The sequence below is a fragment of the Spermophilus citellus genome, assembly GCF_964194105.1.
Source record: "Spermophilus citellus genome assembly, chromosome: 1".
Lineage (NCBI taxonomy): Eukaryota > Metazoa > Chordata > Mammalia > Rodentia > Sciuridae > Spermophilus > Spermophilus citellus.
This window is the reverse complement of record NC_138182.1, coordinates 26,212,725-26,234,852: the sequence shown is the minus strand read 5'-3', so window position 1 is coordinate 26,234,852 and position 22,128 is coordinate 26,212,725. Positions and strand designations below refer to the sequence as shown.

Below are 22,128 nucleotides of genomic sequence, written 5' to 3'. Positions count from 1 at the left end.
GACATGAGTCCACATGCTTCTTATGGGTGAAGAAGTCCAAGAAGGTGTTGAAATGCTATCTGCCATGGTATCTGCCAATATCTATGTGCATAGATTGCTCCTTTTGATTGGCAGTGTGTTCTATGTATGGGAGGAAGCAGATGATAAGGCAGCAATGTGGACACAGTGAGTTCCTGCATTGTCGATGAAGGTCTCTCTTCTTCAAGATTTATAATTCTACTCATAGTCGACTGGTGAGTAAACAGTTACCTTCATTTTTACATTGATGTTTTATCTATAAGGTTTTTTTTTTAAACTGGAGATTTCTTTCATAGGAATCAAAGTCCCCTGAGAAAGAATATAACAGAAGGATAAATTTGTATATCTTGTCCTTATAATAGTCAATCAATTCTATGCAGGGACTTCCTCTTCTAGTTCCAGGCTCTTTGGAAACCCTGAGTTCTGGTGCAGACCTGGCCAAGTCCACAGCATATACAATCAGTCCCCCAAATGGCACAGACATGGCATCAAGAAACCCCAATCATGAGCTGGGGATGCGGCTCAGTGGTAGAGCGTTTGAGTAGCATATGTGAGGCCCTGGGTTCCATCCCTCTTACCAAGAATAATAGATAAGTAAATAAATAAATATTCCTAAGGAAAATAATTTTTAAAAAGAAAGAAATACTGATCACAAAAACGTGCATTGATTAAGGGGATGGACTCTGAGTTGCTGAGGAACATGGAACATGTGTTTTGCCAAGAAACACAAAAAGAAGGGCCTGAAAGAATTGCAGGCTGCCAACACCACGGCCACGTGTGCATGTTCCAAGGGCATCAATGCCTCATAAGGCCCCATGAGCTTGAGCCCCAGATGCCAAAGGGCTGAGTCAGCTTGTCCACATCATCCACCCCACTTTCAGGACATGTGCTTGTGCCCTCATTGCCAAGTGTCTTAGACTCTGCAATCCAGGGGCCAAGGCCAAGTTCAAACCAAGGCCCAGGCTGTGGCTTTGACTCCAGCTCCAGCTCCGGCTTCAGTTCTGGCTCCAACTCAAGATCCCAAAGGCGCTCGGATCCCCACGGGGACTTTCTCTCTGCAATATGTGGATAACAACTGAGGTGACCCCTGTGGCCGGTGTCCTCTTGTGCTATTTGTACAAATAACCCTGAGGCAGGGCGAACGAAAAGCAACTTCTACCCCCTCAACCTGGTGGACCGTCAGTGGTGGGGTAACAGCTATTCAGGATGACTAACGACTAACTAGTGAAGGAAACTTACGTAGGAAATCTAGCCAAGGGAAAGATAACCTTCTTGAAACAGGCACAGCAATGACCTCAGCTTTACACTGTGCCGGGTTATCTAGTCTGACCTGGAGAATGTGGAGCTGACCTGCCTGAAGCGTATTGGCACAAGAGACCCTGGAACTGTCTGGGAAAGCATTCAACCTAAGGGGGAAAAGGTCCAAGTCTACACGTCTGGTTCAAGACCATGTCGAAAGGGCAGGAAGGGCATTCCTGATCACATCTCTGGCTCCTGTTGCCTCCTTCTGCCTGATTGCCAGGATTATATAGAGAAAGGAGGCTAAGAAGAACAGAACAAGTCTCTCCAGGGAGAGGGAGCGCGGGGGGAAGGGTGTGTGGTGTTCAAGGTTGTGGGACAGAATTCAAGTTTATTTTCCCTACTTGGAGCCACACTGGAGCCTAGGACACAGGTAGCTGGAGAGATCTCTGGGGCTGGATGAGGGTCATGTGCAGATCCCCTGGGCCCTCTGGGAAGGAACTTCCAGACATTTGAGTGAGCAGAGGAGTGGGATGGAGAGTGGACACTTGGTCTTCACTTGTCTGCTCATCCCGGGAGCTGCTTCTACCTCAGCAATGCTGATGGCACTCCCAGCCAACATCCTCTCATTGCCTCCACGTCCCGCAGAGGTAACTGTGCAACCCAGGTTAGCCAACAAGACAGCACGGTTCCACGGAATCGGCAAGAAGTGCATGTGCATGGGCATCTGACCCAGCAGAGCCAGAGGCTTTTGATCAGGTTGAAATGATTGCTGGAAGGTCCTCTGCTCTTTGCTGCAAACTGTAAAGACCACAGTTTCTGCCAATGGAAGGATTTGAGATGATAAAGTCATCAGGGAAGCTGTGAGAGAGAGAGAGAGACCAGGCGGATTTTGAGGACCTGACTCCAGCAACACATGGCTCAAATCCTGAATTTATTAGTGACATAACAATTACATTTCAAAATTTCTAAAATTGTGTTGCACATTCAGAGACTTATAATTGAGTGATTCCTGACTAACACAGATGAGGGGTTTTGGGTGACCATTAAAAACTGTGGGCTTAAGAGGCTGGGGACGGAGCTGAGTGGTAGAACTCAGGATTAACTGTGGGCTACTGTCTCCTGTGGAAACAAATCGCAAAGAGCAAAATCAAGGGGGTTGGGAGATGTAGCTTAGTGGTAGAGCACATGCTTGTCATGCGCGGGGCCCCCAGATGGAATCCAGGAAAATTATTGCTATGCACACGCCATACTGATCTGGAGTGGATGGTGACTGCTAAATCCCATGTGTTCCCTCTGAAGTATTCACTCCCTTCTCCAGGATGGAGTCTTACACTGTGGGCTTGGAGACTCTGCAACAATCTCAGTATCTGTTTCTCTGAGAAATGAAGGGAATGGAAGGCAAGGATATGTCTTTGAGAGTCAGGAGATTTCTGTCTGAATTCAACTGGGGAACCATTGAGAGAAGATGGGGGCGGGAGCTTTATCCCACCCCCCACCTCTGACATTGCTTCAATTGAGCCTATGATTCGCATCTGGAATCTCCTTAGATCATTCATCATTCATACATTGGGTGCCTACTCTTGGCAGCCACTCTGCTTGCCACACAATGATGGAGAGATAGGACAGGGTCTGTGCCTTTATGGAATTTACAACCTAATTAGGAAAGGTGGACGATGAATGATGATGAATGTGACGTGTTTTACAAATAAGGATGTAGAATACATTAATCAAGATTTTTAGTGAAAGTGAGAGAAACCAAATTAGAGATAGTTCAAGTAACAAGAGGCTAGTTCCTGAATGTGTAATAGCCCTCAAAACCGATGTCTTCAGGCTTGGCTGGATCCAGCATGCCTGTACTCTAGTCTCTTTCTCCCCCTCTGTTTCATTCCTGTGTTGCTATTTTTCTGACTTCTGCTTTCTTCTGCATCAGCTTCATTCTCTATTGGCAAAGCAGCTTTGGACAACGCTGGAAATGCATCAGTCTTAGCATATGAGATCTCATGAAAAGAGCAATCCTCTTTCAGTCTCCATAGCAATCCCTTCATTATTCAGACAGACTCTTTTTGAGCCATGCTCACTGCTGGATCAGTAATTGTATCCAGAGATTTTGGACTTTAGTTATGAATGGGCTGATTTATAGGGGCATTTTCAGGCTGCACAAAGACTTGAAGATTTTAGGGTCAGCCCCTAAAGATAACATTCAAACCTCACATCACCAGTGGTGGGAGCACACAAGAGGGTAAATGACCCACTGTAGGCCCTCAAGAGAGATATACTGGAGGAAATTGGCATGTGAAGGATGAATAACGATTTTTGGAACACTAGCTAATATTTAGTGAATCTTTGCTGTGTGCCAGGCTCTGTGCTAAGTGCTTTCACATATACTATCTCATTTAATCTTCACCACAACCTCTGATGTAAGAACCTGCAGTGTCCATTTCAGAAAAAATAAAATTGAGGGTCAGAGAGGTTAAATAACATCTTGAAAATCCCACAGTGTGTTATGTAGGTTAAGTGGGAGGGGAGAATATTTCAGGTGAGGAATTACATGTGATCAGACTCAGAAGCACCTCTGAAGAATTGGCTATAGCCTGGACCCTGAAAAGACAAGGAATTCCAGATGGATTAGGCATAGACACAAGCACATTGGGCCCTTCGGCATCCCTGCTTCCCCAGTGTCTTGGCTGTACTTTTAGAACTTTGTTTTCCAAAACTGAAATGCCTGCTCAGTTTGACCAACAATCTGGATGATAAACTGCGTTAAATCCCTTGCTCATTTCTAAAAAGGAGGCCCTGTACTCTGACCAAAAGAACATAGGTCGATTAAAATCGGTCTTTTGAGAAAGTTTGCCCTGAGTGGCCCATTCTTCCAATGCATCATCCTTAGCATAGTTAACAACGTTGCAACAAATGGTATTGTTGGTTATTGCAGTTGTGTGTGACTCAATTTAGCGAATGCGCTAATCTGAGGGAGATTAGCCAATCTAATTTGTCTGTAATCTTTCCCTTGGTCCTGAATTTATAGCTACTCCAATGACCTGGGTATTGTTTTCTTCTTGGTTTTTTTTTTTTTTTCCCTTATTGGAGTATTCTTCCGGGCACAGAGCAAATGCAGTGGCTATACCTCTGGATGTCTTTTATTTTAACAGCAGATCGCCACCCCCACTGCAATCACGGTGCTACCCAAAGTGTGTCACCATCCGGGAGAGAAACGTGGCATGCCCACACTACCCTGCAGTGCATGGATACAGAAATGGAATGTTTCCATTTACAGAGTCATTTAGAGGGAAAGACTCTTAAAACCTGCCTTGCAAGGTTCAGAACGAGTTAAGTGGCTTGTGGTCATCACTAGAGTCAAGCCGTCTGAAAGGCCGTTCTGTGATATGGCTGGAAAGACCAGGAGAGGATAGCAATGGGTGAAAAGACCCCCGGGGCCACTGAGGTGCGGTGGGTGGGATGTCTTTAAGGAGGTGTTGCTCAGGCAGCACCGTGCAGCAGTGTGGGATGCCTCCAAGGTAGAACAACAACCCTCCAAGACCTACCTGCCCTAAGGCTCTCCGGTGAACTTAGTCTTCCCTAGATCCTGATTAAAATTTCATCTTCACTTCTTTAAAGAGACCTTGACCAAAGGCTCCCCACAATGTGGGGCTTATATAAAGCATCCTTAACACGGCACAGGCAACAAACACTCCAAAGAGGTGCTGGGTTCCCAACAATGGTTCCACTGAACTGGAGTTGACCAGCTGACCTTCAGCCCTACCTGTTGGGATCACATTATTTTTTTACCCAACAGACAGTACCCAATACCCACTGAAAGACAACCAGATATTCCTCTAGGCCAGTGGGAAATGATTTTTCTTTCAAGGGGACATCAGTGCTGTCGGGAGACATATTTGCCTGTGGGAGGATGCAACTGGCATCTCGTGGGTAAAGACCAGGGATCTTGCTAACCATCCCACAATGAACGCAGCAACCACCTACAGTGCAGAATTATCTGGCCCAAAATGGAAATAATGATAAGACTGAAAAATCGTGCTCTAATTGTTAACCTCAGTCTGAGCGATGGCTGCCCATGCTCTGAATTACAAGAAGTCTTTTGCAGATGGTTTTGTTGGAAAGTTCCTATCAGCTTTTTAATGTGGGGGCATGCCATTAGTTCATGATAAAAAAAAAAAAAAGCTTGTTATAAATACCACTGCCCCTGGAGTTATTTCCACATTAGTAGCCAAAGAATAAAATAACTAGGTACTGAGAAGGTATTTCTGGTATTTCCTTATATCAGCAAAGTATGCATTAGGTGAAAATTATTTCTAATAATAATAATAAGTTGCTTTTTGGAGTCTTTATTGTTATGTGCCAGGCAATGCTTAACTTAGGGAGTTTTGGGGCTTTATATTAATTCCTAAAGCAGATCATTAAACGTCCCACTTTTTAATGGGGAAACCAAGGCCTAGAAAGGCCAGTTACCTGCTGAAAGGCACACAGATGGCTCGGTCGCCATCTGTGTTCTTTGCAACTGCATGATGCTCTCTGCTGTGAAGCGCATTGTTGCAGGAGTAGTGTTGAGACCTAATTCCATTGCTGAGAGGTTAGAGCAGCACAAGGCAGGAATGGGGCAGTCTAGGGTTCTGGACAAACTGTTAGGCAGCCCATAGTGTCTTTGCATGAAGATTATACTTGTTTCACTGAGTAGAAGTTTCTAGGGTGTGCAAGCAAGAGAGCTGAAATCTTTTATGCCTGTATTTTTTTTTTTTTTAATATTGGAGAGCCAACCCAGGGGCACTTTAACAATGAGGCAATCCCCAGCCCTTTTCACTTTATTTTTTTATTTTTTTGAGAAAGGGTCTCACTAAGTTGCCCAGGCTGGTCTGGAACTTGTGGTCCTCTTGTCTCAGTCTCTCAGGTTGCTGGGGTTACAGGTACACATCACCACACTAGGCTTTATGCCTGTCTTAATGAAGGCAGAAAGTTGTGCCTATAATGAGTACTGTCAGAGTGGAAGAGCCACTGTGGCTAGGAGTTGGCATACCTTTCTAGAAATATAAAGAAGGGAACTGTGTCATGCCTTGGATCTGAAATATGCTCCCAAAGCTCATGTATTGAAGGCTTGGCGCAGAGTGTTCAAAGGTGGAGGTCTTTGGAAGGTGATTGGATCATGAGGGCTCTGAACTCATTAATAGGTTGATCCTTTGATGGGTGATTGGGATATGGTGGAAAATTAGGAGGTGTGGACTAGTTGAAGGCAGTAGGTCACTGGGAATGCACTCTTGAAGGCTCTATCTTGGCCCTGGCCCCTTACCTTTTCCCCCCAACATTTCCTGGCCACCATGAGCTGATCAGCTTTGCTCCATCACACTCTCCCCACGGTGATGTTCTACCTTAGACCCAGAAACAATGGGGCCAAGTGACCATGCACCGAAACTTTTGAAATCATGGGCCAAAATAAATATTTCTTCTTCAAAGTTTTTTTATTTCAGGTATTTTGTCACGGCAACAGAAAGCTGGCTAATCCATATGACCTTTATCAAGTCAAACACCTACAGAAATCAGCTAAGCCCCACAAAAGGTGAGGATCAAATGAGCCTTCTCCAGGTGCCACATAGAATCTTAAGGTTCACTGATCTTCCCTGTTCAGTGAGACAGGCCTGTTTTAGTGGAGATGGCAATGGAAGAGAGCCAGAAACCTGGGCCTACATCTTGCTTGCCCTTTCTTCGATTTCCTGCCATCTGGAAAGAAGGGGAGAGGAAGGAAAAGAAGGATGCAAGGGGTGGGGGGAATAAGATTAGGAGTGAGCTCATGATTTTGACCCCTCCTTTTACACAGTATCTTATCTAATCTCAAAACAATCAGTCACAGCTGAATAGGTTGTCTTCCTGTAGGGAGACTTTAAGAGGTCAGAAAAATTGAGCAGGTCACAAAGTTGATTAACAGTGCAGTACAGATTCAAACCCTCACCTGTCTGTTGCCAAAGTCCTGTTTTTTTCCTACTCTGCTGTCAGTGGGAAGTGACAGCCCTCTGAAGCCGACAGCATTGTTCTCGTATCATTTCAGAGCAAGTGGACTGCTTGGCTTGGCAGCAGAATTGTGACACTGCGGATGAGACCGATGGGGAGAAGCTGTAAGACTTTCCTATCGTCTATGCTGGGCACCTGGACCAAACAACTGGAAATCAACAAATAGATAAATAAGCAAATGGAGCTGTCAGTCTTAGACTGTGGAAAGAGCCCAGATCTGTTAGTTTGAGGGCTTAGTTCTGCCTCTAATTGGGCCTGTGACCTAGAGGACCCAAGACCTGGCACAGGACGGACTGAAACCATAAAACTAGGTTTCCTCTGGCAATCAGTCATTCATTTCTCTTTCAGCTTTGACAGGCAATCTTTTAAAATACGATTTCTACCATATTTCTACAGAACACACAATAAAGCGTCACAGACTGGTGTAAATAACAGACTCTTATTGTCTTGTACTTCTAGAGGCTAGAAGTCCAAGATCAAGCTGGCTGGGGTTTCGGCTTCTTCCTAGGCCTCTTCCTTTGACCCACAGATAGCTGCCTTCTTCCTGTGTCCTCTTGTGCGTCCCTGGTGTCTCTCCCACCATGTCCTAATTTCTCCTTATAAGGACACCTCTCAGGTTGGATTAGGACTCACCTTGAAGACCTCATTTTACCTTAACTACCTCTTTAAAGCTCCTATATCCAAATGCAATCACATTCTGAGGTATTAAAGGTTAGGACTCAACATATGGGATGGAGGGCCACCATCCGTCCCATGACACATCACGTTTTGAAATATTCTCTTTTTGTATTTTCTGAATTTAAATGTCACCAGATCAAGTGTTCCTATGTCAAAGAACACAGCAAATGTATGGGAAATCAAAGACTTTTTCATGGACAGTTTAAGCCTTCCAAACACTGTAAGAGCCCATAGGAAACATGCACCACGGGCCTTTAAATTGGAAGCAAATTTAAATTGAGAATGTTCTTGAGAAAGGACCCTCTTGGTGGCAACTTGGGCCAGAGCTCAGGTGAGAGGGTACCAAAAACCAGTGCTGGAAAAGTAAGATTGTGCCAAGGGTCCCAGCAAAACAGGGCCTTTAAATATAATGTGATGTTGAGGCTGGGGGGCAAAGGACAGTCAGTGTAGGTAATGAAGGATTGGGTCAGGAAGATGGGGGCTGATTCAAGAGGAAATGAAATGCTAACACCTCCAGAGCACCCCCCCCCTCCAGCCTGCGGCTAAGGTTTCCTGCCTCGAGGGCAAGAAGTTGTTAATGAGTAGCCACTTCAGGGCTCTCTTCCTGCCCCTGGTCACTCCACCTTTGGTCACTGGTCAAGATAAGAGGAGGAGGGGGTGTGAGAAGAAAGGAAACCTAAAATGTATAAAAGGGGCAGGACACCCCACTCCCTCCCAGGCACCAACTCAGACGCGCTCCTCTGGGAGGAGCCTCTGTTCCCACCTACCCCGACCCCTCTCTGTTCTATCCTTTAAATAAAACTTTTTGCTCTTGCCTCTGCATTTCTCGGATGTTCAATCTTCAACACCCTGGGGAACAGGATTCTTAACAGCTGTATCAATGTCAAAGGGAAAAAGCTTTTTTTTAAAAAAACAAAGTTTTATTTTTTTATTCTAATTTGTTATATATGACAGCAGAATGCATTACAATTCATATTACACATATAGAGCACAATTTTTCATACCTCTGGATATGAAAAATTCTATATAAAGTATATTTTTCACACCATTCGTGTCTTCATACATGTACTTAGGGTAATGATGTCCATCTCATTCCACCATCTTTTTTACCCTATTGCCCATCCCTTTCCCTCCCTGCCCTTTGCCCTATCTAGAGTTCATCTAATCCTCCCATGCTTCCCCTCCCAACCCCACTATGAATCAGCCTCCGTATAGCAGAAAAAACATTCGGCATTTGGCTTTTTGGGATTGGCTTGCTTTACTTATCATTATATTCTCTGACTCCATTCATTTACCTACAAATGTTATGATTTTATTCTCTTTTATTACTGAATAATATTCCATTGTGTGTGTGTGTGTGTGTGTGTGTGTGTATATGAATATATATTATATATATGAATATATATGTTATATATATATATATATATATATATATCACATTTTCTTTATCCATTCATCTACTGAAGGGCATCTAGGTTGGTTCCACAGTTTGGCTATTGTGAATTGTGCTACTATAAACATGAATGTGGCTGTGTCCCTGTAGTATGCTATTTTTAAGTCCTTTGGATATAAACCAAGGAATGGAATAGCTGGGTCAAATGGTGGTTCCATTCCCAGTTTTCCAAGGAATCTTCATACTGCGTTCCATATTGGCTGCACAATTTTGTGCATTGCACTAGCAATGTATGAGTGTGTCTTTTTCCCCACATCCTCACCAACACTGTTGTTCGTATTCTTGATAGCTGCCATTCTGACTGGAGTGAGATGAAATCTTAGAGCAGTTTTGATTTGCATTTATCTAATAGCTAGAGATGTTGAACATTTTTTCATATATTTGCTTATTGATTGTATATCCTCTTCTGAGAAGTGCCTGTCCTTGGCCCATTTATTGATTGAGCAATTTGTTATTTTGATGTTTAGCTTTTTGAGTTCTTTATAGACACTAGAGATTAGTGCTCTATCTGATGTGCAAGTGGTAAAAATTTCCTCTCAAACTGTAGGCTCTCTATTCACCTCCCAGATTGTTTCTTTTGCTGAGAAGAAGCAAATAGGGGTTTCCATTTTCATATCAAATAAAGTAGACTTCAAGTGCAAGTTAATCAAAAGGGATAAAGAAGGATATTTCATACAGCTTAAGGGAACAATTCAGCAACAAGACATAACAATAATAAATTTATATGCCCCGAACAATGGCACACCTACGTTCATGAAGCATACTCTTCTCAGGTTCAAGAGTCAAATAGACCACAATGCAATAATTCTGGGTGACTTTAACACACCTCTTTCATCACTGGATAGATCTTCCAAACAAAAGCTGAACAAAGAAACTATAGAACTCAATAGTGCAATCAGTTACTTAGGGAAAAAGCTTTAAAAGGATTCAGGCCAGCTTGGCAGAAAGGATAGAAATCACTGGAGTCTCTCACAATTATTTCAGTATGTTCACTTTGAATTACTTATGGGGAAGACAGGGCACCACCATCATTGCCATGCTTTATCAGGTTCTTTGGTGCCAATGGTTTGCAACACTCATCAATATCGTATACTAGGCCTGAGCCTGTTTCCTGGCAAACCACAGTGTTATGGTTTGGATGTGAGATGTGCCCCAAAAAGCTCATGTATGAGACAATGCAAGAATGTTCAGAGGAGGCATAATCAGGTTATGACAGTCTTAAACCAATCGGTGAATTAATCACCTGATGCGGTTAACTGAGCGGTAACTGAAGTCAGGTAGGGTGTGGCTGGAGGAGGTGGGTCCTTGGGGGCGTGCCTTTAGGGTATATATTTGGTGTCTGGAAAGTGGAGTCTCTCTACTTCCTGATCACCACGTGAGCTGCTTCCCTCTGCCACATTCTTCTGCCATGATGTTCAGCCTCACCTTGAGTCCTGAGGAATGGAGCTGGCTATCTATGGACTGAGACTCCTGAAACTACGAGTCCCCAAATAAGCTTTTCCTCCCTTAAATTTGTTCTGGTCAGGTCTTTAGTCACAGCAGCAAAAAAGTGGATTAAAACACACAGAAACTGCAGGAGTTGAGAGTGAAGGCTTGGAACACACCTTTGCTGGGTTCTTGAATATAGGAATGCTTGCTGACATCTAATTTTAAGAAAAAGGTGAGAACATTCTGGAATATGTGGTATGCTATGGGCTAAATCATGCACCCCATCCCCTTTCATTTTCACACTCTGACATCTTAACCCCAATTCCTCAGTATGAGATTGAAGGCTTGGGTGGTTTTCGGTTATACAGACTTTTGGAGGAGGATAAGGCCAGCATAAAATTTTATTTTGGGGTACATTTTTTATTTTTAATAAGATCTTTCGAGTTTATTAGAAATTTTGTTGTAGAATTTTGAGGTAATATACCAAAGAATTAAAACTCCCTTTAGGGGTACATTTTATGTCTCCATCCTGATTACATGTAACATGTATGTGTATATGTATATGCATGTATAACACATATAAACATAAAATGTTCTTAAGGGCATGTATGAATATATAGTCGTGTGCAGCATAACAATGTTTTGGTCAATGATGGACTGCATATATAAACTGGTCCCATAAGATTATATCACCTATGACATCATAGTCATCTTAGTTTGTATAAGTACACTCCATGATATTCATACAGTGATGCCCAGTAACATATTTTGCAGAATATACTTATGTCTTTAAGTGACCTGTGACAGGTTCTATAAAAATGGGAAGTATATTGCAGACAAAATGTTATAATATTCTCATAATATAGTCTGAGTCCTTTCCATAACATTAAACATTATTTGAAAACACGGTTTTAATGACTGTTTAATATTCTGTTTTATGAATATATCTGAATGTATTGAACCAATCCTTTGTTTTCAGAGATTTATAAAGTTTCTGCTTTTGCTATGAGAAATGTACAGGCACATACATACGCTTTGGTAAGCATCACTCCTTGTATTGACAGAGCTGTATTTTCTTCCAAAGACACCCCTGGTGGGCCCATTTCTCTGATGGCGGAGAGAAAGCACTTTCTATCATGATGCAGGTATGCAGGCAGCTGGTTTCAAAGATCTGCAGAAAATTTTGGCAGAAGTATAATATTATTCCCTAGGGACTGATCAATAGCCAGAACTGTAGGCTCAGTGTTGTGCTTTTTAATCTAAGTGTCAGGTCCTCTCACAGTCTTTTCTGCTTCATTGTCAAAGTATTTCTAACTCCTCCTGTCTGGACAAGGACACATAATTCTAAAGATAGAAATCTGTACAAATCAGGACTCTAGTGGACATAAGTGACAGAGACCCAAGATCACATGGGTCCAGCCAAAAGAAGCACCTCGCTGGTTCACATTTCCAGAAGGGGTGACCTCCATCAGCAATGCATGGGGACACAGGACTAATGACACTTATTTTCTCTCCTTTGGCTTCTTTTGATATCTTTACTTCATTTTCCTCAGGGCTGGAATGATGGCTACAGTAGCACCTGCCTGATGACTGCCCAGCTCTCCCCACAGGGAGCAAAGAGACTTTTCCTTATTCAAAGCCCATAAGTGCTTAGCGAGGCTTCCCATGTGACCTCAGTTTAGGTCATCTGCTCACACACTGGAGGACTCCCATGTGTGGGGGGGAGGGCCATTGACTGGGAACTTCCTCTCCCCAGCTCAATTCCCAGGCCGAGGGAGATGGGCTTTTGTGAAATGGAAGTTCCTCTTGAGGCCACAGCAGTGGGGGAAGTTGGGAGAAACAAGAATTTCTCAGAAGAGGAAGGAGTACTGGTTCCAGAAGAATGGAAGGGAGCCACCCAGTCAGCTGCAGAGACCTACCTTGGAAGGCAGCAACAGCTACACCTGCACCCCAGGAGCCAGGCGGGAAGGTTTGCCCACACAACCCTTGCAGAGCCAGCTACTGGCAAAGGCTTCTGTGTGTTCATTGTGAAGGACAAAGAAGAATTTTTTATTATTATTATGGAAAAAGAATTGTTTCCTCCTTAGCCTTTTATGTGACACTACAAAGAATCTACTGTCATATGTAATATTAATGTGCACCGGGCATTTGTTTGTGCCAGGCATGGTGCTAAATGCACTGGGTGAATATCACCATATATTTGTTACAGAAACTATGATCCCTATCTTAGAAATGCAGAAACCGAAACCTGGAGAAAGGTGAAATAATTTGCTAAAGGATGTGTGGCTTAGAAGTTCCAAGGTCAGGATCGGGACCCATGTCATCCAATTCAGAACCCACAAGCTTAACCTATCTGATATATTGCCTAAAAACACTTCAGGAAATAGAGGACTCCATGTCCTTAGTCAGTTTAATTTTAAGTATTATTTGTATATTGGTGCTGGGGAGGGAATCCATGGTCTTGCACATGCTAAGCAAGCAATCTACTGTTAAGCTACAAGATGAAGTGCTTTCTATATACAGATCGAAAAGAGGTGCCACGTATGTGTGTATATATATATGTACATACATACACATATGATATGTATATATATGTTTATATATGTTTGAATGTTTTTTTTTTAAAGAGAGAGAGAGAGAGAGAGAGAGAGAGAGAGAGAATTTTCATATTTATTTTTTAGTTCTCGGCGGACACAACATCTTTGTTGGTATGTGGTGCTGAGGATCGAACCCGGGCCGCACGCATGCCAGGCGAGCGCGCTACCGCTTGAGCCACATCCCCAGCCCTGTTTGAATGTTTTTAAGTTTCTAAAAATATTGTGCAGAAAAAACAGAAAGTTTCCATATATTCCTTTACTGATCCCCCATTTCTCCCTGTTATTAACACCTTGCACTCATGTACTAAATGTGTTATAATTGATAAACCAATATTGATTTATTAGTCAAAGTCTACAGCCTATGTTAAGATATGAACCTTAATTTTGTATTGTATGTTCTATGTGTATTGACAAATACACAATGATACATATTCAACATTATAGAACTATACAAAACAGTTACACTGACCTAAAAATCTGTATGGCTTTATATATTCATCACCCTCAGCCCCAACTCCTGGCAAAAATTGATATTTTTAAGGTCTCTGTAGTTTTGTCATCCAGTATCATATAATTAAAATAATAAATCACATAGCTTTTGTGCCGCAGTCTTGGCTGGGCACAGAATCACGAGCCACCACGCAGCTTTGTAGATTCAAACAGCAATTCTTTATTCCCGAACTCACACCGGCCTCCACACACGTTCTGGGGCAATCCCGGTTCTTCTGCCACCCAATTCACCTACTCCACGAGGCTTTCTCCCAAAATGCTCTCTGAATCTCACGAGAACTCAACGGGAGCTCAGGCAGCAGGAACGCCCTAATTCCAGCAGCAATAATCCTCAACATCAAACTTCCCTAAAATCCAAGGTCTTAAACTGGGAAGCCCTTAACCCAAGGAGCGGGATACTTCCTCACACTGCAGGTCACACCCTAATCCTGGATCCTCCCTGGTCGTTGAGCAGGGTCACCTTTCTCAAACACACATGCAAGGTCAACAGCGAAATTAACATGGGGTACGCTGGCAAGGAAATTTCAATGCGTCATTCCTACTTGGTAATGGCCCTCAGCACTTTTGCAGACTGGCTTTTTATATTTATCAGTCTGCATAGTTCCTCTATGTTTTTTCATGGTATCATGGTGCATTCCTGTTTTACTATTTAATACTATTCCATTGGGTAGATGTACCAGTTGGGTTATCCATTCACTTATGGAAGGATATCATGATTGCTTCCAAGTTTTGGAAACTGTGAATAAAACTGCTACAAATATTGATAGGAGGTGTGCTAGTCAGTTTTGCATTATTGTAGCAATTGTTACAATAATGCAAAACTGGCTAGCACACCTATCAACTAGCAATGAATGAGAGTTCCTGTGGCTCCATATTCTCACCAGCATTTGGTGTTATCAATGTTTTGGATTTTAGCCATTCACTGTATAGTGAATGCAGAGTCATTTCACTGTTGTTTTAACTTACAACTTCACAATGGCATATGATGTTAAATATTTTTTCCTAAACTTATTTGTGGTCTGCATGTCTTCCTTGGTGATGCATCCATTCAGATATTTTGCTATCTTTCAGTTGGGTTGGCAGATATTCTAAAATGTATATTTGGTATATTTGGTCATCATTCCATATGATTCCTAACATCTTTGGGATTTTCAAAATGATAGTATGCAAATATGATGATGGGTGGTTGGGGAATGGTCACCAGAAAGACAGGCCAATTAAGGTGTTGAGACTTTCAGTCCAGCTCTCAACCTCCAGGGAAGAGAGAGTGGCTGAAGGTTGATCCCATCATCAATGGACAATGATTTACTCAACCATGCCAACATAATGAAGCTTCTATAAAAATCCAAGGAGGACTGGGTTTGGGATCTTCTGGATAGCTGAACACATGAAGGGTGGTGGTCCAGAGAGGGTGTGGAAGCTCCACGCCCTTTCCACATGCCTAACCCTATGCATCTCTTAATTTTTATTAATTTGTTTATTGGGGCTCACCCAGGGCCTTGTGTCTGTTACCACACTGTCACAGAGCTACACCCCTAATCTGCATCTCCTCACCCGTAACCTGTATATTTTTAAAATAATAAACCAGTAAACATAGTTTTCCCTTGAGTTCTGTGAGATGCTAGAGAAAACTAATTGAACCTGAGGAGGGAATCTGGGTCTCCCCAATTTGGCCAGAAGCACAAGTAAAACCACCTGGGCTTTTTGATGGGTGTCCAAAGAGGGTGGTGACAGTCTTGGGGATGGAGTCCTCAACTACTGTCTCCATGTAGTTAGTGTCAGAACCAAACTGGATCAGAGGTCACTCAGCTGGTGTCCACTGTAGAATGGATTGTGTAGTGTGTGGGGAAAGAAGATGCCACATATTTGTCATAAAGTCTTCCTGGTGTATTCCTCAGGTGTCTGTTTTCTTACTGAGTTTGGAGAGTTCCTTGAATACTTTGGATACTAGTCCTTTATTAAATATGTGTTTTGCAGAGATTTTTCTGTGGTCTGTCCTTTTATTACCATTTTATTGTCTTTTGCAGAGCAGATTTTAATTTTAATAAAGTTCGATGTCTAACTTATCAGTTATTCCTTTCATGGATCATATTTTGGTGTTGTCTTTAAAAAAAATCATCACCAAGTTCAAGGTCACCTAGATTCCCCCCATGTTTATTGTCTTCTAAGAGTTGAGTAGTTTTGTGGGGGGTTTGGGTTTTGTTTTTGGTGCTGGGGATGGAGCCTAGGGCCTTGTACATGCTAAGCTTGTGCTCTACCACTGAGCTACATCTCCAGCCCTGAGGTTTGGAGTTTTTATTTTTATGGTTTATGGTTAATGTTGAGTTAGCTTTTGTGAAAGATGGTGTAAGGTCTACGTCTAGATTCATTTTTTTCCATGCAGATGTCCAGATATACTAAAACAGTTTATTGAAGAAATTATCTTCTCTCCATTAAACTTCCTTTGATCCTTTAATCAAAGAACAATTGGCTGTATCTCTATGAGTTTATTTCTGGGCTCTCTATTGTACCCATTTATATATATATATATTTTCCATATTTCCCATGGAGTTTGTACCTGCCCACCAGGTAGCTAATTTCTTATTTGAAGATGAAGAAACTGAGGCTTAGAGTAGACAGGCATATACTCTCTCTAGGCCAACAACTGGTAGAAAGTAGAATCAGAATTCCAACTCACATCTGTCTGACTGATTCTAGGACCTTCCTGTACCTAGTGTTGCCCTGTGGTGCTAACTGGAACATGGCCAGTCAACCTTACCCTTAACTTTAACCATGGCCAGTGCTCTCCAAGGGCTAAATTCTAGCATCTCCTTTCTTTAAGCGTCTTTGGACTCTTGACCCAGCTACTCTTTGATTATAATCAAGACTGCTTATCACCTTTGACATAAGCTCTGACCTGTCAAAATTTAGTTTTTCCTAAAACAGTCAGCCTGTTTTATCAGCACTCTCTGTTTTTCTTTTTCCTTTCGTCCATCTGTGTAACCTTGAGCATAATAATAATTTTTTTTTTCAGGTTCATACTGATCCTTTCTGCTGAGAAATCACTTTCTCTTTGGCCTTGGCATCGAGGGGATCTTATTGTCTTTCTGAAGGCCAAGTCTACTGAGTGGGCTTGCTGAACTGAGCAGTGTTAAAAATCTCTGTCAAATTAACTCTATGTGAGCTCTCTGTGTTGACCTAGTAGAGCATCCCTACCATCTACTAAATTCTATTTTAATGTCAAAAGTCAGTTAAAAAATTGTAATCATATTTCAAAAACCAAGGGATAGTCTTTTGATCAGAATTGTCAAAGGACAAAATTACAACAATTTAAAGTTCTTAATTGGTTTTCTTTGCAATTCTAGAATTGGGCAACATTTCATTCTATAAAATAGATTGAATTCCAATGAGCCAAGGAGAAGTTGGTTTTATAGACAGAAAAGAGCTGTATAATGTAGGAACAAGGAATGAATCGTAGATTGGTCATTTCAAAGTTAATTTTCTTATATATGAGGACAGGGAGATAGAACAATAGAAAAAATAACAACAGTTAACCTCAGTTTACTTCATGCTTCCTTTTTTAGTGTAAAGATTAAGGCAGAGAGAATTTATTATCATGCCAATTGAAATTAACTGCATGGGAAATTTGGCTATCTCTGTAATCTTAATTTCTCAAAAATTTAGGTAAATAATTTAGTTTTAGTTTGGTGACATGGAACTTAAAGGTGAGTAGCTCCATTTTGATTTTTTTCCTGGTCTATGGGGCCTACTACAGGAGCCCTGTCCAAAACAATGGTCCCTGGAATTTTTATTTAACAGAATATAAGTGGTGATATTGCAGTATATCATCCAGTAAATGAAGTGGTAGAGTTCAGATCAAATCCTCACCTGTTGCCAACGGCAGAGCAGGTGGACTTTGAATCACCAGCCTCACCTCTTGAGAAGCATCCATCCTTTGATGCCAGTGTCAGGAGGTAGAAGGGATTGTGAGGGTCTTAGGATACTTACTCATGTGGCTAAGGTGTCATTTCACCATGGTGTAACTGAAACTGAAATTCATCGTTTTAAAACAAAGCATGTGAGGTGGCTTATTATGATTCCAAACGGGGTTCAAAAAGCTTTACAAATATGAACTCATCTCCGTGTGTTCAATAAGACATTTTCCTACCCCGCTGGGTGGCATGTGCCTATAGTCCCAGCTACGGAGGAGGCTAAGGCAAGAGGATCACTTGAGCCCTGGAGTTCAGGGCCAGACTGAGCAACACAGAGAGAAAGAACCCTGTCTTGAAAAAATAAAAATGAAAAGAAAAACAAAACAAAAGCTATGCAGTAATGTACTTTATACATTGCTTGTCAAATTCCAAGGGAGGATGATACTATCGGCCAATGAGCCCCGATTACTGACCGAGGCCGTTTGGGGCCATGGGCATCAAACGCTTTTCTTTTGCTTTTAGTTTTGTTTTTCCTTACAGAGATAGATGGAGGATGGTGGTGTTCATCTGTTACCTATTTACTTATCTCATGCTACAGATTATAGAATCTTTATAGTTTGTGGCTGCTGCTTGGTTTGGAGAGCAAAGAGATGAGATGACAAGGAGTGAGACAGTGAGGTGAACAAGGTAGGATTGTACTAAAGTTTCTGCAAGTCCTGCAGAGTAACTCCCAGAAGTGCACTGCCCTGACTGGCCCACCAGCCAGGCATGCCTATGCCACAGCCAAGGGACACACAGGTAGATGCAGGCTTTGGGGCCTTTCCTGACGATGGACAAGAATAAGGTTTTAGCAAGGGCAAAGGAAAAAAAAAAAAGATAAAGTATTCTAATGACAAGTGAAGATTTATAATCATTGTCTTAAAATCCTTGACGTACGCCCTAAATTTTAAAATTTGGTAATAGAAACTAGTCACCAGCCCGGGAGTTGGCACCGCGGGGCGGAGGCACGCGCCCTGACCCCCGCGCGGTTGGGGCTGCGGGGGACCAGAAGATGCTGCAGCGCCGCGAGCTCGGATTGGCGGAGAAAAGGCCGAGGGAAAGCGCTAGGAGGTGCCGCCCGCCGGCGGGGGAATCCCAAGTTGGGGCGCGCGAAGCCTCCGCCGCCCCGCCTACCATGGGCGCGTCCGCCCTCGGCTGCCGCGCCGCGCTGCCATTGGTGCCCGGCTGTGACACGGAGCCGGACGGGGCCCTGGGCGGGCGGCGCGAGGGGCGGGGGCCGGGTGCGCGGCTGATGAAACCGGCGCCGGATCCCGCCCGCCTCGGCGCCCCATTCACTCCGCGCGGGCAGGTGTGAGCTGCGCATCCAGCCGGGCAGGCGGGGCACGCGGGCAGCCGGCACGCTTGACCTCCGCTCCGGGCCGATCGTCCGCCAGTCTGTGCGTCCGTGGGTCCACCGCAGTCCTGCTCGCATCCTGCCGCCCGCCGCCGCCCGCTCGGTGAGTGCCAGAGCCCTCAGCGGAGGGACAGCTCCCTGGTGCGAGTCACCTTGGAGGGGCCTCGGCGCCGCGTGGGGTCGCTGGAGGAGGGAGCGGGGTCAAGGAGGGTCCCGCGCGGGGGGTGTTGGTATCCTCTCGGGAGGTCCCCGGCTGACCGGGAGCGGGGACTTGCCCGCGGGGCCGGTGCCCATGCGGCTGTCGCTTCCACGGAGTCCATTTTGGTTCCCTGAAGGCGCGGCGTGGTGCATGATGCAACACCGACAGAGTAAGCCGGGGCGACCTGGCGCCTCACGATGCCCGCTCCGCGCGCCTGCCCAGGGACCCTGGCGCCGGGGCGCTCGGGGTGGCCTGTGTGGCCCGGGGCGCGCGGCGGGCTCGGGGGGCCGGCCTAGGAGGCATCCCTAGCCCGCCTGCTGCGAGGGAGACCTTCCCTTACATGGCGCGGTGCTGAGCACCCCGCCCCGCCACGAGGTCCTGGGATGTGTCATCAGCCGCGGGTGGGGACCCCGCCAGGACGCTGGGAGAGTGGTCGCGGCAGGTGGCCGACCTGGGGACCGTGCTGTGCACCCCTGCTTGGTGGTCGCGGCGCCCGCCTCCTGCCTCTCCTCCCTTTCATTATAGATCCCAAGAGACCCGCCCTGTCCCCCAGCCCTTATCCAAGTTCCCCAGGGTTACTTTGAGGAGGTCACCTCAAGGTGGGGCTTCTTGTGCCCGGATTGGCCTGAAAATACAGGGTTCCTCAGGCCCTCCAGATGGTTTGGAGTAGGAGGAAGTTCTTCCGGCTTCATAAAGACAACCTATTCTCAGCGTGTTTCTCTCTGCGTAGTAGAAAACTTCCCGGGCACTGGCAGGTCACCAGCCCTGCGTGTCCACGTAGTAGCACCTGCTCCACAGTACTACCACCGTGGCCTGCTGGGTGAGCCTCTGACCCTCCTAACGGGGTGTGGGAACCAAACAGGAGCTGTGTTTGACTTGTGTCATTACGATAGCCAGACATGTGCCTTCAGGAAGAAAGAACTACACTTCCCAGTACCCACAGTCATGCTCTCTGTTGCTAGGTTTTCTCCCAGAGGACAGGGCTGGGATTTCAATCCCAGATATATTTCCCTAAAATAAATATGCTTTTTAAGTAAAAATTCACTACAACTGTGTACATTGCCTTCTGGCTGAATGTTCTAATTGTAATTCAAATTATAATTTAGTTGGGTTTGTACCTTAACATAGCTTGCCCTTTATCAGATAAAAGGAAACCATGATACATTTATTCCCGATATTTTTTGTTGGTCTCAGTGGAAACTATCATTATTTTCATATGCATGCACCTGCCTGGCTTTAAAACAAAAAGTCTTATTTAAGTAAGACACAGGATCTTACTTAGAAATTTAGGGGAAAGGTCAATAATGGATTAAAATTCCTTTTAAAGGTTTGGCATATTGAGATGTTTAATGATTATAAAGGTAAAAATTCAAAAGGTGTCAAAGAAGTTTTGAGTAAACAAACAGGACAGGGCTTAATAAGAAGCCATCAGAAAAGTACTAAGTTGGCTGGATATGAATCTTAGAGCCACATGGCTGTTTTTATGCATGTGATTATTGGCTTTAGGTGAAAAAAAGTCACGGAAGACAAGATTGATGGCCTCAGGAAGTCTGAATTCTAAGACACATATGTTCATTACATTTTATAGAAGATCTCATCCTCTGATGGAATTAGCACATGGTTATTGGGTATTCTAGTTTCTTTTTATCGAATCCAGGAGGGCCCATTGCATCCAATGAAACGAATCCTTTCTTATAAGTAACCATGTATTTGAAGGTATTGCTTATTAATGCCAGGGAGGAGTCTGAATAGGAAGAAGTCCTTGTTATGGAGGGCACTGTTTCCTCTCACTCTGGGGATACCTGGGTCTCTGTCATCTTGCCCAGAGGCTCTCCCCAGATACCCTTCATTTCACTTGGCCCTTCGTCCTTACTTCATGGAAGACCTATGGATGAGACCCTGGCCTTATCTGAATGATTGGCTCCTTCAGGCCTGGGTAATGTGTGTGTGTGTGTGTGTGTGTGTGTGTGTGTGTGTGTGTTTTGCTAGGGATCAAACCCAGAGCCTCTCTCGAGCTACTCTACCACAGGGCTGCACTCCCTGTCCCTGGTCAGCGTAAATTTAGAGGCATACCCAGCCAGATTGGCAGTATTCCCATGTGAAGTGTGAGAGAGGTCAACTATAAATCCAAGCATGGGGGAATCATGGTGGAGGTGGGAAGGCTAGGAAAAGAGCATGTTGGGTGGAAGAAAGATTTGAAAAGACACAGCTAACATTTTTAGATACTTCTATCCCTAAGGACAGGCCTGGACAAGATGGATCCTTTTGGGGCCCTTCCAAGGTGTATGAGTGTGTTGCAGCCACCTGTCCCAGAGTGGTAGCCTTCTTCCCATTCACCTCACACTAAAGTTGGGAGCTCATTGAGCTCTATTTCTTTTGCTACCTATAACCTCCCTTGCCCCTCCAGAGTGGGCAGCTTGCTGGTGGACTTCCCTGGTAGGATGGGGATCCCAGGTCAGGGTTCCCAGGTTTTAGTTCTCCTCCAGGGAGGAAATACAGTAGAAAAATCTTTGGCTTTCAGCCTCATGGTAAACTTGAGCTGCTTCTCTTTCTATTCCTCCATAATCTGTTACCTGTCCTCCCTCTGCCCTCCAACAGTTTGGAAAATAATGGCCCCTGCACTTGTTTGAAGAGAGTCAGAATTTGTCAAGGGAGGTTCAGTGCATTTGCTCTTGGAGTGACTC

At 44.1% G+C, this 22,128-nt stretch overlaps 1 protein-coding gene across 7 annotated transcripts in view; it reads left to right on the top strand.

Annotated features, from left to right (window-relative positions):
• The first annotated feature begins 18,961 nt into the window (after window positions 1-18,961).
• The window catches only part of SLC7A1 (solute carrier family 7 member 1), a 109,118-nt gene continuing 105,951 nt past the window's right edge, over window positions 18,962-22,128 (top strand). For 4 of the 7 annotated variants that reach the window (XM_081286264.1, XM_081286261.1, XM_081286262.1 and 1 more), the window contains exon 1: window positions 18,962-19,348. The gene's annotated coding sequence lies outside the window, so the exon portion shown is untranslated. The remainder of the gene's footprint in view (window positions 19,349-22,128) is intronic. The other 3 variants (XR_014021079.1, XR_014021080.1, XM_081286260.1) reach the window with 1 other exon arrangement.